This window comes from Hemitrygon akajei, unplaced genomic scaffold (assembly GCF_048418815.1).
Source record: "Hemitrygon akajei unplaced genomic scaffold, sHemAka1.3 Scf000113, whole genome shotgun sequence".
Taxonomy (NCBI): domain Eukaryota; kingdom Metazoa; phylum Chordata; class Chondrichthyes; order Myliobatiformes; family Dasyatidae; genus Hemitrygon; species Hemitrygon akajei.
In genome coordinates this window covers 1932909-1948851 of record NW_027331999.1, presented here as the reverse complement: position 1 = coordinate 1948851, position 15943 = coordinate 1932909, and the positions used below count along the sequence as shown (strand labels likewise).

The following is a 15943-nucleotide window of genomic DNA, read 5'->3' as shown; positions in this document are numbered from 1 at the left end:
TTTCTTTTAGTTTCAGTTCAAGGATTGAGTGTATTATAATGAATATACTGCCCAGACTGTTATAGCTCTTTCAGCCCCTACCAATAGAGATTAATCAAAATCAATTCAATGAATGGAACAAGATGTTATCAAGGTATATTTGGCAAGGTAAAAGGCCTAGAGTTCATCTCAAAACTTTGCAATTAGCAAAGGAAAAGGGTGGATGCGGCCTAACTTCTCTTAGAGGTTATTATTTTGCAGCACAGTTGAGAGCTGTGATGTGCTGGAGCAACGCATCATATGATGCTCAATGGAAAAACATTGAGGAGCGGGTACTTCCCATCCCCATACAAGCAATTTTGGCTGATAATAACTTGCAAAGGTACATAAATACTATTGATAATCCATGGGTGAAATTGACTCTTAAAATATGGCAAACTACTATAAAAGAATATAATCTAGAGGGAGATACTGCAATTTTTCAATGCTGTGCATATGACTCGGATTTTACACGAAATAAATTGGATGCTAGATTTAAGGACTGGACAGCTAAAGGAATAACAGTTCTTTGCAACATAATGAAAGAAGGAACACTGTTCAGCTTTGAAATGTTGAAAGAGAAACATTTAGAAAAACAAGATTGTTATCAGTATTTATAGATGCGACAGTATGTTAATAGGATGCTTAAAATTGTAACCAAGGCAAGTACATGCATGATAGAGCTATTTAGTAAAGCATATAATTCAGATAATGGTAGTAGAATTATTTCAAGCATGTATAAGGGTTTGTCAAATCTTAAAACATATTTGACTTCATACATTAAAACAAAATGGGAGAAGCAAGGAGGGATAATTATATCTGAGGAAGAATGGACAATAATATGGAGGTATCAATTGAAGTGTACCAGTTCTCAGAAATGGAGGGAGTTCGGATGGAAAAACTTGATAAGATATTTTATTACACCCTCTCAGAAATTCCATTATGATAGTAACCTCCCTGTTTGCTGGAGAAACTGTGGAAATCGAAATGCAAATCATTATTATATTTTTTATGACTGCCCTGTTATCAAAGACTATTGTAGGGGGATACACAATGGCATCTTTAAATGTGAAATACCCTTGGGGAGTAAGACCATATATTTTGGATATATACCTCAAGAATGGTTGAAAAAAGATAAATATTTAATGAATATATCATTGGCGGCTTGTAAAAAGACTGTTACTAGGAAATGGTTATCACAGGAGAGCCCAACTTTAAATGCATGGATGGAAATTACAATGGACATTTACAAATTGGAGAAGATAATCATAATCTGGAACAATTTGATTCATACTGGGAAAAATAGTTTAACTATGTAATGCCTCATAGGCCTGATTTTATTCTCACAAATCAATGAATTTGTTGTAAAAAAAACGTTATTTTTTCCTTTTGCTTGTTTTTTCTTTTACTCTTTTCTATAAGTGTATACCTCAGATAAATTCGATGCAGAGATTTGTGGCACATATAATTATATGATATATATCTACAATGTCTGAAATACATCTTCTGGAAATGTTTGATGATGAACTTCAATAAAAAAAAACAAGAAAAAACAGTCAGATAATACTTTTAAGAATATTTTTTCATCAAAAATGAACAGAATTCAGCACTCCATGTGTGTATTTGCAATCGTGATAAGAAATACAGACCAGAAAACTTAAATGAGAGGCCAACTCAGAACAATAAATCATGACTCTGGAAGAAAACATTAACCAGTGAAATGAGTATGACCCTCCATGGGAGACATCCCAACAATCTGAGTAGACTAGATGGTGACAAGGAAGCCTTGAGCACCTGACTGAGAGTTGGAGACCTCTTCCCAAAAAACAAAGGGGTTTCTTGCAGAAATACAGGACAAGATGTTTGACAAAAGGGGTAAAACATCAAAAGTACATGAAATATTAACAAACGAGGAAGTTAGTGCAGAAAATGCCAGAGAAATCAGACACAATCCAACACATTCCAGGATCCTGCAGATTAACTCAATCTGATTACTTAGAAAGGTACAAACAAATGGCAAATATCATTCACCAAAATCTTGCTTTAAAATACAAACTCATGAATGCCTTCCATCACTTCATAAAGGTACCATAAATACAAGCCCGATACAGTTTTAGTGTCAAAATCTTGCAAATTAGATGATAATCAATAAATTATTTCAGATAGTACAATCCATAAAAACCATCCGGATATAATATTATAGGATAAACAAACAGGAACAACTCCCCCAACAGATAAAACCATTCCCAACACACAAGTGTTCTTCAACCAGTGGAGCACCTCACCCCAGGTGTTGCTTGTGTCATCAGTCAGACAACCAAATTATTTTCTCTGTCAATCAGCTTCCAAATGTTGCTACTCTGTCATTCGTTGCCACATCCTGCTGCTGATTCCCTTCTCCTCATCATACGTTCTTACCCCGACCATCGTCCAGAGCCCCAATCTCTGCCCTGTGCAGACTTGCCTCTGGTTTCTGACCCTGCTTCATTGAACATTCAACTAATCGTTTCCCATTCTGCTTTCAGTCTTTAGAGAACAGTGATGTTTTCTAACAACCCTTTAGAAGCAGGGAAAGTGACCCATAATGTGGAAATGAGCTGTGATTAAGGAGTTTAACTCCCAATGTCATTCTTCCGCATCCAGAGATTAGAGGGGTGAAGAACATCTCAGACAGAACTGCAGTCAGCTCGACTTCTTCAGTCAGTAGAAAATTAAAGGGAAACCTCTTCACCCACAGTGTGGTGACTGTTTAGAACCCATCACCACAGGGAGAGTGAGAGGGGGAAAAAGGGAGGATTTAAAAGGACTGTTGTGGAACAGAATCACTGGGTCCAGCTGGCCTGAGTTGACTCTCTACTGTACACTAGGTGTGTTGTAAATTCACCAAGACAGAGTTTAAAATGAACTGATTTATTTCTCTCAGATCCAGAATATTAAACTCCAGTCCCATCAAAGGTGAATTTGCAGCAGAAGAAACTCCTCCCATGCCCAGTGACCAGGGTGCAGAACTGGGTGTGGTGAGCAGCAGCAATAATTGCAGAGTTCAGCACCGACAGTCACTCTCGAAATTGCATTCAGCAACGGTGATGGACAAATATCCAGCATGCAGCTTATTGAAACTTTCTCCCCAGTGTGAACCCGGTAGTATGTCACAAGTATAACAATGTTTAGGTTACGACTAGAGATGACAGGGATTTGGAGTGCGGGGCTATCCAATGAGAGAAATGTTCTTTCTTGTGAGTTTAGAAGAGAGATTTTGTGCTCTTTTGCTGGGGAGAGATGAGAAGACGTGAATGGAGAGAGTGGGCGCTTTTTCTTTTTTTTGTTTTCTTTACTAACCCTATACTCAAAGTAAGAATTATAAAGCTCAATCATTTAATCACATATTGTGTACTGTTTTGTATTTCAGGGTACTGATTTGTTACAGGGGACACAACACACAGCACCCACCCAGACAAGATTTCTTAAGTTTGGCCGGGCTGCGGGTCTATCACCCCCTATATTAAGCTGAGAGCCAAAGCAAGAGTTACATAAGGTTAGATTAAAGGACACTGAGGTTGTCTACCAGAAGAGTCAGTGCCGTCTCTATTTCCTGAGGAGACTGAGGTCCTTTAACATCTGCCGGACGATGCTGAGGATGTGGTGGCCAGTGCTATCATGTTTACTGTTGTGTGCTGGGGCAGCAGGCTGAGGGTAGCAGACACCAACAGAAACAACAAACTCATTCGTAAGGCCAGTGATGTTGTGGGGGTGGAACTGGACTCTCTGACAGTGGTGTCTGAAAAGAGGATGCTGTCCAAGTTGCATGCCATCTTGGACAATGACTCCCATCCACTTCATAATGTACTGGTTAGGCACAGGAGTACATTCAGCCAGAGACTCATTCCACCGAGATGTAACACTGAGCGTCATAGGAAGTCATTCCTGCCTGTGGCCATCAAACTTTTCAAATCTTCCCTCGGAGTGTCAGACACTCTGAGCCAATAGGCTGGTCCTGGACTTATTTCCACTTGCAAAGATTAACTTATTATTATTTAATTATTGATGGTTTGATATTGCTATATTTCTACACTATTCTTGGTTGGTGCGGCTGTAACAAAACTCAATTTCCCTCAGGATCAATAAAGTACGTTTGTCTGTCTGTCTGTTCTACAGGTTACACAGTGTTAAAATGAGAGAACAGTAGCTGTAGATTTTATCTGTCATCTTTACAAATCTACATACGAATTATCACCGAAAGTGACTTGTCATGAGGGGTATCATCTACAAATGAATGACCACATCACACCCAGGCAAGGGTTAACACATAAGTGGTCTCCACAGGATATCCCAAATCAGATCCACTCCTATGGGTTAAATGAGGTGACAACCACACATTCGATGTATGGTGAATGGATAATTAACCCACCCTTGTGGGCAAAGGAAAGTTCTAAACAGTGTTCCCAGTTCTAAACAGCGAACTTTGGCCACTAGTTCCCTGGTTTCAATCCTTCCATTTTTCATCCGTCTCCGTCTGACTCTGAGTGTCTGTGTCCTCACTTAAAACTAAACAAGCTGCGAACGATGTAAAGAAGCTGCAAGTCATACTGATTCACCTTCTTAATCTCTCTTAAAATGACAGTCCATATCAAACGAAACCTAGGGATTCATAACAATGGCCACTCCCCACCATGAACTGACTTGTGTTCCAGTATTTGGGATGACTGAGTGAATCCTTTCCCACAGAGTGATCAGGTGAACGGCTTCTCCCCAGTGTGAACTTGCTGATGTCTCTGTAGGTTAGCTAACCGAGTGAATCTCTTCCCACAGACTGAGCAGGTGAACGGCTTCTCCCCAGTGTGAACTCGCTGATGACTATGTAGGTTGGATGAGTGAGCGAATGTCTTCCCACATTCTGAGCAGGTGAACGGCTTCTTCCCAATGTGAACTCGCTGATGTCTCTGTAGATTGGATGACTGAGTGAATCTCTTCCCACATTCTGAGCAGGTGAACGGCTTCTCCCCAGTGTGAACTCGCTGATGTACCAGTAAGGTGTATGACTCAGTGAATCCTTTCCCACATTCTGAGCAGGTGAAAGGCCACTCCCCAGTGTGAACTTGCTGGTGTGCCAGTAGTAGAGATGACCGAGTGAATCCCTTCCCACACTCTGAGCAGGTGAATGGCCTCTCTCCAGTGTGAACTCGCTGATGACTATGTAGGTTGGATGAGTGAGCGAATCTCTTCCCACATTCTGAGCAGGTGAATGGCTTCTCCCCAGTGTGAACTCGCTGATGACTCAGTAGATGGGATATCTGTCTGAATCCCTTCCCACATTCTGAGCAGGTGAACGGCTTCTCCCCAGTGTGAACTCGCTGATGACTCCGTAAGGTGGATGACTCAGTGAATCTCTTCCCACATTCTGAGCAGGTGAATGGCTTCTCCCCAGTGTGAACTCGCTGATGACTCAGTAGATGGGATATCTGTCTGAATCCCTTCCCACATTCTGAGCAGGTGAACGGCTTCTCCCCAGTGTGAACTCGCTGATGTACCAGTAAGGTGGATGACCGAGGGAATCCCTTCCCACAGACTGAGCTGGTGAACAGCCTCTCCGCAGTGTGAACCCGCTGGTGAGCCATTAGGTCAGATGACTGAGTGAATCCTTTCCCAGATATTCAGCAGATCACCAGCCTTTGCCCAGAGTGAACTGACTGTTGGGTCCACAAGTGGGAAGAATGACTGAATCCTTTCTCACACCCAGAACAGATGAATGGCCTTGCCCAGTGTGAACTTGCTGATGTACCTTCAATTGTGATAACCGAGTGAATCCATTCCCACTGTTTTAGCAGGTGAACAGCCTTTCTCCTGTGTAAAATGACAGGTTGCCAGTTGGTCAAATGACCGAGTGAATCCCTCCCCACAGTCTGAGCAGGAAGGATGGTTGATTGAATCCCTTGCTCCACTTCTTAAATATCTGGACAGAGACAACCAAACTGGTGTGCCGTGTTTGAACTTCCTGGAGACAAATTCCTTCTTGTTTTTTGACCTGTAAAAAGATTTACAAAATCCATCAATGGGTGTAGGACAACATTTCAGATGAGATTACTTGAGTTACCAAGGTTTGATCTGGTATCACACTGTGACAGTGAGGTTCTACCCAAGTTGGACAGAGAAATCATCTCCTGACTGGGCAGAGTGCTGGTATCTGGAATGACCATCAATTCCCTGATGCTGTTCCTGTTTCTATAAGAATGGGGCATTTCTGCCATCTCCAATTTGTATCTTGGCTGAGTTGGACTCTCTGCATTGGTATTATTCCCTGTTCCTGCTGAGCTGCATGGGTGCCTGGCCCCACAGTAACAAAAACAATCTCACGCAATTAGTCTTTCTTGATGTGCATCTGGAATTTTCTTTAATGTATTATTAATTTAAAGTGCCACAGTTTTAATGCCATATAAAAAATTCCTGTTGAGGTGAATGGTTGGTCCGCACAGCCGTTAAAAAGACAAGAGTGAATTTTTGTAATATTTCACATTCTTGTAGAAAATTACAACACAGAAACATGCCCTTTGGGCCATCTAGTCTGTGCTGAACTATTTAATCTGCCCACTCCCATACCCCTACCATGCAGGTACCTACATGAACCTCTGAAATGTTGAAATCGAGCTTGCATACACCACTTGTGCTGGGTGCTCATTCCACACCCGGATGACTGTCTGTGTGAATAAGTTTCCCCTCATGTTCCCCTTAACATTTCACCTTTCACCCTTAACTCATGGCCTCTGGTTGTACTCCCACCCCATCTCAGTGGTAAAAGCCAGCTTGCATTTACACTATCTATGCCCCTCTATCACAATCAAATCTCCCCTCAATCTCCTACAGTCCAAGGAATAAAGTCCTGACCTGTTCAATCTTTCCTTATAACCCAAGTCCTCCAGACCTGGCAACATCCTTGTGAATTTTCTCTGAACTCTTTCAAAGCCCTTACATCTTTCCTGTAGGTTGGTGACCAAAACTGCACTCAGTACTCCAAATTAGGCCTCACCAATGTCTTCTACAAGTCAACATAACATCCATCTATTGTTGTCAGTATTTTTGTTCATGAAAGCCAATGGGCTAAAATCTTTTTTTTCCATCACTATCTAACTGTGATACCACTTTCAGTGAATTAAGGATTTGTATTCCCAGGACCCTTTCTTCTACAACACTCCTCCATGCCCGACCAGTCACTGTGAAAGACCTCCCTTGGCAGGTCAGACCAAATTGCAACAACTCACACTTGTCTGCATTAAATTCCTTTTTCCATTTCTCAAACCATTTTGCCAGCTGGTCCAGATCGCACTGCGTTTAAATGCTTTTTTGGCATTGACTAGATGGGACAAATAGCCTGTTTCTTTACTGAACTTCTTTACTGAACATGTTTCTATGGCAGAGAAGCTGGCCAAACTTGTTTGGAAGGGAAAGGGTAGGAGTGACAATTGAGCAGCAGTGGCTGGAGTTTCTGGAGCAATTCGGGAGCTGAGTGATTCCACAGAAGTGGAAGCATTAGAAAGACAGGAGGACACACTGTGGCTAAAATGAGAAGCCAAAGCCAACGTAAATGTCAAAGAGAGGGCAAACAAAAGAACAAAATCTATTCAGAAGCTTTGAGAAGCCAAAAGAAGACAACAAAAAAAGTCAGCTGAGCTCAGTGCGTGGAATCATGATTTGTAGTCATTAATGGGTCTCGGTAGCACCCAACGTCTGAGGCATTTAGAGGAACAAAATATACGAGGCTTCAATTTCTCTTCAAAAGCAAGGTTTCCTGGACCAGTTACCTTTCAACTTTCATTTTGGCAGGCACATACAAACTCTGCATCCTCAAAAATTCACATCTGAAGGCCTCCCACTTACAGGTACTCCTTTGCCTGGAAACAGCCTGTCCCAAACCACACTTGTCAGAACCTTTCTGATACCTTAAAAATTGACCTTTCTCCAATTTAGAATCTCAACCCGTGGTCCAGACCTCTCTTTTTCCATATTTACTTTGAATCTCATGGCATTATGATCACTAATTTCTGTCACCAGCCCTGATCATTGCCTAACAGCTTATTGCACACTTCTACGTCGGGAATTCTACGTACCGATTATGGGCACATGTGACAAACTCTACCTCATCTAGTCCTTTACAGTTTAGGAGTCCCAGTCAATATATGGAAAGTTAAAATCACTTACTGAATCAACCTTTTTGTTTATTGGCATGGACTGCAATCTCTCTACAAATTTGTTCCTCTAAATCCCTCAGACTGTTGGCTGCAACCAAGTCCCAATATTGGTTACAATATCATAATTCCCTGTCCTGAGCTCATCTGGCTTTCCTACGATGCTTCTTGCATTGTGATATACACAGCTCCGCACATTCATTGCACCAGGCTCAACCATCTAACTGCTGAATCTATCTATGATCTGAACATCTGACTGGTGTCAAGGAAACAAACCCTCCATCATTGTCACAAAAACAAAGGAGCTGATTGTGGACAACAGGAGGAACGGAGACAGGATAGCCCATATTGACATCAATGGATCTGGGGTTAAGAAGGTGAACAGCTTTAAGTTCTTCGGCATAAACATCACAAAGCACCTTACATTGTCTGTACATACCGGCTGTGTTGTGAAAAGAGCACAGCAGTACCTCTGTCACCTCAGATAGTTGAAAAAGTTGGGGATGGGGACCAAAATCCTGAGGACTTTCTACAGGGACACAATTGAGAGCATCCTGACTGGCTGCATCACTGCCTGGTATGGGAACTGTACTTCCCTTAATTGCAGGAAACTGCAGAGAGTGTTGTGGACAGCCCAGCACATCCGTAGTGGTGAACTTTCCACTATTCAGTACATTTACACAGACAGGTGTATAAAAAGGGCCCAAAGGATATCAGGGACCAAATTCACCACAACCACAAACTGTTCCTGCTGCTACCATCCAGGAAATGGTACCACAACAAAAGGAGCAACAGGCTCCGGGACATCATCTTCCACCAGGCCATCAGACTGATTAATTCATGCTGATACAATTGCATTTCGATGTTATATTGACTGTCCTATGTACAAACTATCTATTATAAATTACCATAAATTACACATTGCACATTTAGATGGAGACATAACATAAAGATTTCTACTCCTCATGTTTATGAAGTATGCATCTAATAAAGTCAATTCAATTCAATTCACCCTCTCCATTATCTGTTTGGTCATTCTGGCTCCCATTCCCCTTGCAGTTTATTTTAACCACATCACCCGCTCCACCCACACTAGCACTAGCATGCCTTACCACTTGGATATCAGTCCCCTCTTGTTCTGTTCCCCTAACTAATGAATCACCTATCACCCCTTTGACTTTTCTCTGTCAGGTAATCCCCTTCACCACCAGTTTCTAAAGTGGTCTACCTTTTGTTGTGTTTGATGGGCACTAGAGTACTCTGCAATGGCTATTTAACCTCATTCCCCTTCCTGACTCTCTCCCAGTTTCCTGTGTCCGGCACCTTGTGTGCAACTCACCTCTCTTCATGTCATATCTATCACCCCCTCCAACTCCCGGATGATCCGGAATTCATCCATTTCAGGTTCCAACTCCTTAACGTGCAGGGTGCACATCTTGTAGGTGAGGGCATCAGGGACACTGGAGGTCTTACCACCTTCCCACCAATGTCCCCTGTAATCTGTAATGACCAGTGTGCACATAAATCATGTACTGTGCATTTTTTTTTAAACTCAGTGACATGTGCACAGTGAATTTTATACAGAGAGGTAATCGTTTTCACGGCTAGCAAATCACTGTTGATAAGTACTTTGATCTCCCCTGGGTTTGATCGAGTTCATCTGCACTCTCACACAACCTATGTAGCAGGCCTGTAATGGGTAATGAAGGATTTTCTGAACAAAGCTTTTGCATATTGTCCATATGTGGTTTGCTTGCTAAACTATGCTTTAAAAAGTCAGATTTGCAAATATTACTCCACTTCTTCCCACTTACAAATTCTCCAGCACCTCTTGCATTGCCAGAATACACACAGGTAACACCAGTTTCTATATTGGGCATAAATATTTCCCCTGAACCCTCCTGACGAATTGAGGGTATATAAAAAAATTCATTTTGAACCTGTGTAACCTCTGGCTAAAAGAATAATTGGGAGTGAATAGGAATTTTGAACTGAAGTGAACTCAGTCTTCAGCGTTTAGCTAAGTCAGACTCATTACCAGTTCTCTGTGGCTTGCAGAGAGACACATTGAGAGCTGATAATATTATACATTGTATCCTCGTTTGAGTAAAGGGAGGAGGACTCACTGATAAGGACAGGAATGAACATCTGTTTGTAATTAAGTCAGGGCCTTGCAAAGGGAATAACTGATAAGGACTGGACAGTACATCCATCTATAATTAAAACCATTTAGCAAACTCTGTTATCTAAGTAATTAAGTTTTGCACCAACACACTTAGTGGGCGTGCCAGTTCAAATAACAACTTGCAATATTAATGTATGGGATGTACTATGTATAAATATACGGCTGTAACCTAAGTCATTCGATTGTCAGAAGGTGGCAGTGCTTACGTGCCTTCCCTTTGACAACTGGGACTCAAACTCCTGCAGGCATTTGAATGCACAATAAACCATGGTGTCGATAAGGAGCTGGTTTCCTGAGTTTTATTCAGATTCAACTTTAACATTTGGCATCACGAACAGGGTCCCAATATAGGGAGTGCCAAGCAGACGGGCTGAGTAAGCAGCTGGACCACTCTGGGGACTGCGGAGACCGAACGGAAGCCCAATGGGTATTTTAAATTTGTCACTCACCGTTAGTTCCTTTGGACATACGGTGCCTCACACAAGGCTGATCACATACCTTGACAGGATCGGGAAAGTATTTGTTGGGAGATTTGTATAAGGTAGGCAAAATTTTACTAAGTGGCCAGGAGGCAGACATGCCAGGTAAATTCATCATTTAAGCAGGAGGTGCCAGCCGGGTAAATTTATCTCATTGTTAATTGAGCAGGAGGCTTTGAGCCCAATAAATTACTTAGAGACCATCGGTCAATTGCAGTCGATTGATACAAGTGGGCCAGCAGCAGCCCGACACAATTTGTGTGAGAGTTCTCCAGACAAGGAAAAATATTTGTGAATGTTGAGTGCAGTGCTGAATAAGAAATTGGGGAACAAAATGTGGCCACGGATGGGAGAGGGTGCAGGAGCCTGGGTTATTACCTCATGAGAACAAGCAGTAAATTTGATTTGGAAAAAGAACTGAGGAAAGAAGTGGAAATTGTTGAAAAGGGAATGGAAGGGAAAGGCAGATGTAAAGCGGAACTTTGCCGTTTATGCCACTGGTGGCATAGTGGCTTCAGCGTTGGACTTCGAGGCGAGAGGTCCCGAGTTCGAATCCAGCTGACTCCCTTGCACACTTTCATCTGTGCTGGGTTAGAGCTGGTGAACAAAACAACTCACCCAGCAGAAGGCAATGGCAAACTACTGCTGTAACTTGCCTTGTACATGATTTCCCAACACCACACAGCGGCGTGGAAGGAAATCCTCGGCTAACTGGAAAAATTTCCGGATGTGACATACCTTTAAAGTGGAACAGTATATTATCAGCAAGTTGGAGGAATAATGCATGTGATAAAGGGATAGAGTAGTGGTCACCAACCATTTTAAGCCCAAGATCCCCTACCTTGGCCTTAGTAAAATGCAAGATCGACCCAGATCAATTAGTTACACGCATGCGCACCAGGGCAGAAAAGACCGGAAGTAAAACCCCACAACCTGGAAGTACAAATAATGTATAAACACTGGGGCACCCGCCCTTTTTTTGCACGGCAGACCGGTTTAATATTGACAATATTCTTGTGGACCAGCCGATGGGGGATGGGGTGGGTGGGGGTGTTAAACACGATGGGAATACAGTGATACTCGAAGCAGGTTCCTTATGTCCAGTCTATTCCGTAATTTAGTTTTTGTGGCTCTCGGCACTTAGCTTCTGTCCCGCGCTGCTCACGTTTTCTCCGCTGAAAAAAACTCAACACGTTTGCGTTGAAGTGCAGGGTGCTTGGACTCGGGGTACCGAAGCAGTTTTGAGGGCTTCATTGCCTCATTGGACAGCCTCCTGCCCGCCCGCCGCCAGATGCCTTGGCTTGGTTTCTGTGGTCGTGGGTCGGGTGACAGGACAATCTCAGGGCCGGAGGTCCCTGTGCCGGGGCCGCGGCGGTCACAGTCCGGAGAGAGTGACCAACCGAGCAAGGAGTGTGACAGGGCACGAGCCCGCCCCCTCTTGTAGGATCTATCAGCCGACAAAAGTTTGTTTCAGTAGATCACAGCACGGTAGCTGCTCTGATACCTATGAAACGCTGAGCCCGAATTAGGTCGTCTGCGAATATTTTAGCACCGGATTCCCCACGAACATTCAGTGTGCTAAACCGGTTTAGAGGCAGCACTCCAGGCCAGTAGTGACGGCACTTCCCACCGGCCGCCCGAGGCCAACTGGTGATCTCTGGCATGAGGGTGTCACTGCGGTTAGGCGACTGATGACCTCGCGTGCACTCAAGTTCAACAGTGGGCTGACAGGGAATGAGGAAAGGTGCAGCTGACTCATGTTGTTTCCTCGTGGCCCAGTGGTTGGGGACACTGTGTAGTTACACGCATGAAGAAAGAAGGGAACTAAAACCCCACAATCCGGAAACAATCTCTCAACAGTATTTGCGTATTTATTTTTCTTTTTTTTTGGGATCTACTGGGAAAGTCTCAAAGGTAGACTAGTCAATCGCAATCGACAGGTTGGCGACCACTAGGATAGAGGTAAGTACTGCAGAAGGAACACCAAAGGTTGGGAGACATTAAAAACAGAGCGTGAATGGATGGATGGGCGCCGAAAATGACAGCAGGAAAAACAACGTAAGCAAACCAAGGCCGGTCTACATAGGAGAGAAGGGCAGGAATGTGTGACTAAAGTTAGAACTGATAGGGAAACACGGGATCCCGAACCCGTGTCTGGCATATCGACCCTGTATGAGTTTTGTGGCCTGCTACAGCACTTTCGCAGGAGACCAAGCCTTTAATGATGGGAATCTGTCCCCCCAATTTAATGCCCTGCTGCTCCAATGCTTACCAACTAAGTTAGCCAACATCATTAACAAATAATATGGATTGGCCTGACAATGACCAAAATCGAATGCAACAAACTTTGACGTATCATTAGAACAGGGCTTTCGAATGCCAGTCAACCCCGAAGGGAACTAATATTACAGGTGAATGGAGACTGCCTCTGTCTGTCGATGGAGTAGCACTAATTCTGTGCTGCTCTTAGTTTTCTCTCCCACTCACAACTTAAATTTTGAATTTCAAATTTTTAATTGCTGATTCTTGAAGGGGAGTGATATGTCTATGTCTACAAGAAGTGGGAAGAATCTGCATGAACCTACTGACAAAGGTAATGAAAAAGGAAAGACGCCGAAGGAAAGATCTGATGAAATGCCATCATGGCCTGAAGATATCGTTCGGACACTGAAATCAATTCAAGATCAGAATAAGGCAATTAAAGATCAACTGGAAAAGAATATAATGAAATGAACATTTCTGGGAAAACTTAAAGATATGGAAACTCAAGTTACTAATCATGAAGAGGAATTGAAGTCAACTAAGCAAAAACTGTCTGAAACTACAACCTGTTTGGAAAAATATCGTTAATAAGATTATTGATTTGGAAACTAAGTCTCGCAGAAACAACATACAGTAAGGAGCTGAAAATGGAGACTTAATTGTTTACTTTGGTAAGCTCTTTCATGATCTATTTCTGACTATTTCATCACAGCTACCTGCTATTGAAAGAGCACACAGGCTGTCCACTTCGAAATTTAAAGACTCAACCAGACCAAGATTTATTTTGGCTTGTTTTCATCACTTTAAAATTAAAGATCAAATAATGCGACAGACAAGAAAACAGAGTTTTCAGATTCAATGAGTCTGAGCTCTGTTTTTATGAAGATTATCCAAAAGAAGTAATGGAACAAAGAGCAAGATTTGCTTTGGTAATGAAACAAGCATATGATAAGAAATGATTTCCCTCTTTGAGTTACCCGACAAGAATGAAAGTTTTTCCTCCTAATTCTTCCCCATGTACTTTCTTTGACCCAAAAGTCGAGCTGGATTTTGACCAGGCTATACCTGTCACCGCCACTGATGTTACTACCGAATGAACTGTCTGAAAATCTGTTTGATTATCTGTATATTACTCACACTACGAAAAGAAGATATATGAAGGCTATTTGGATATTTCATTGACAAATTAATAAAAGAAGAAAAGAAAACCTGCTCATCATTTTACGGATCAAGTTTGACTGTTTAGATGGTTAATTACATATTTGACTGAGAAAAGAGGATAAAAAGATTTATTCCTTTTATCTAATATTTGTTTTTTTTTGTTGTTTCTTAAATTACTAACTGGTAGTTGTTTTTTCTACCAACAGGGTTTCTTTTTATATATTTATTTTCGAGGGTTAAGTTACTATGATTTTACTAATTAATATTTCCATCAATTTAGTTCAGTTAAGTATACTATTAACTTTTTTAAATCTTTTATTATAGTGCCCTATAACTGATTTTAAAGTTTTCTTAGGGATTTAAAGCTAAACTTAAGATGGGGCTGGTTTTTCTCTCTAAGAGATTATATTATTTTGCTTCTTTTTCTGTTTAACACATGATAGAATGTAAACACTCTCCTTTGTTGAGACTTCACTGTCTTTCTTGCAAGGTCATTTTATTTATTTTATGTAGTGGCTGGGGGGAGGCAGAGACGAGACCAACAGAGTGGCCCATGTCTTCGCATCGATCTTAGTTCACTTGCCTTTTTTTCAGGCTTTTGGGAGGGTGGGTGGGTTTAGAGTTAGGAGTTTTTTCCCATTGGTTGGTGTCCGGAGCATGCGTGTTTTCTATATGACTTTATTCTTCATCAGTGCCATCTTTGATAATCCCGTATTGGTATGTGTTCTGCGCATGTATAAAGTAAATTAGAATAAAATTATAGTATGGCAGTTAAATGGATTAATGTAATAATTTGGAATATACGTGATTGGAATTATCCTATTAAACAAAAAAGACTTCAAATTATTAATCGATTCCAACCTGATATAATTTTTGCTCAGGAGACGCATATCAAGGCAGGAGATCAAAATAGATTTTTTTGGATGGTGGAATGGAAAACAACTCCATGCTACTTCTCAGAGCAAAACTAAGGGTGTGTCTATCTTTATTAAATCTAATATATTTACTCAAGAGGATATTGAGTCAGATTCTAATGGTAGATTTTTAATTGTTAAAGGAGTGATTTGTAATAGAAAGGTTGTTCTGGTTAATTTGTATGGTCCTAATTTAGATGATCCTGCTTTTTTTTAAAAAAAAATTGCTTTACTGCCAGATTTAAATGAGTATATGTTGTTAATGGGTGGGGATTTTAACTGTTGCTTAAATCCTATGATTGGTAAGAGCTCAACTAATCAACGACTTCCAAATCATTTTGCGCCAGTTATTAACTCTTTTTTGACCAATTTTGGGTTGATCGAATTATGGAGGCATTTACACCCTGATAACAGAGAATATTCTTTTTTTTCCATGTTTATAAAATATATTCGAGGATTGATTATATTATAGTTGATCCCTGTCTTTTGCCTAATGTTAAAAACTGTGAATATGACGCTATTGCTATACCTGATCATGCGCCTTTGAGTTTGTCCTTTTAATTTGACGATGACATTTTTGGCCGTCCACCATGGCACATGTCTCAGACTTTATTGCAAAGCTCTGACTTTATTAGTTTTATCGAAAGCCAGATAAAATAATTTTTTACTTTTTAATGATATAGGAGGTATGTCTAAAATAATTATATTGGATACATTCAAAGCATTTTTATGTGGTCAGATTATTTC

General features: G+C 41.4%; 1 protein-coding gene across 1 annotated transcript in view; it reads right to left on the bottom strand.

The window, feature by feature from the left end:
- The window catches only part of LOC140723428 (uncharacterized), a 91746-nt gene that overhangs the window by 18220 nt on the left and 57583 nt on the right, over positions 1 to 15943 (bottom strand). The gene's annotated exons all lie outside the window — the stretch shown is intronic.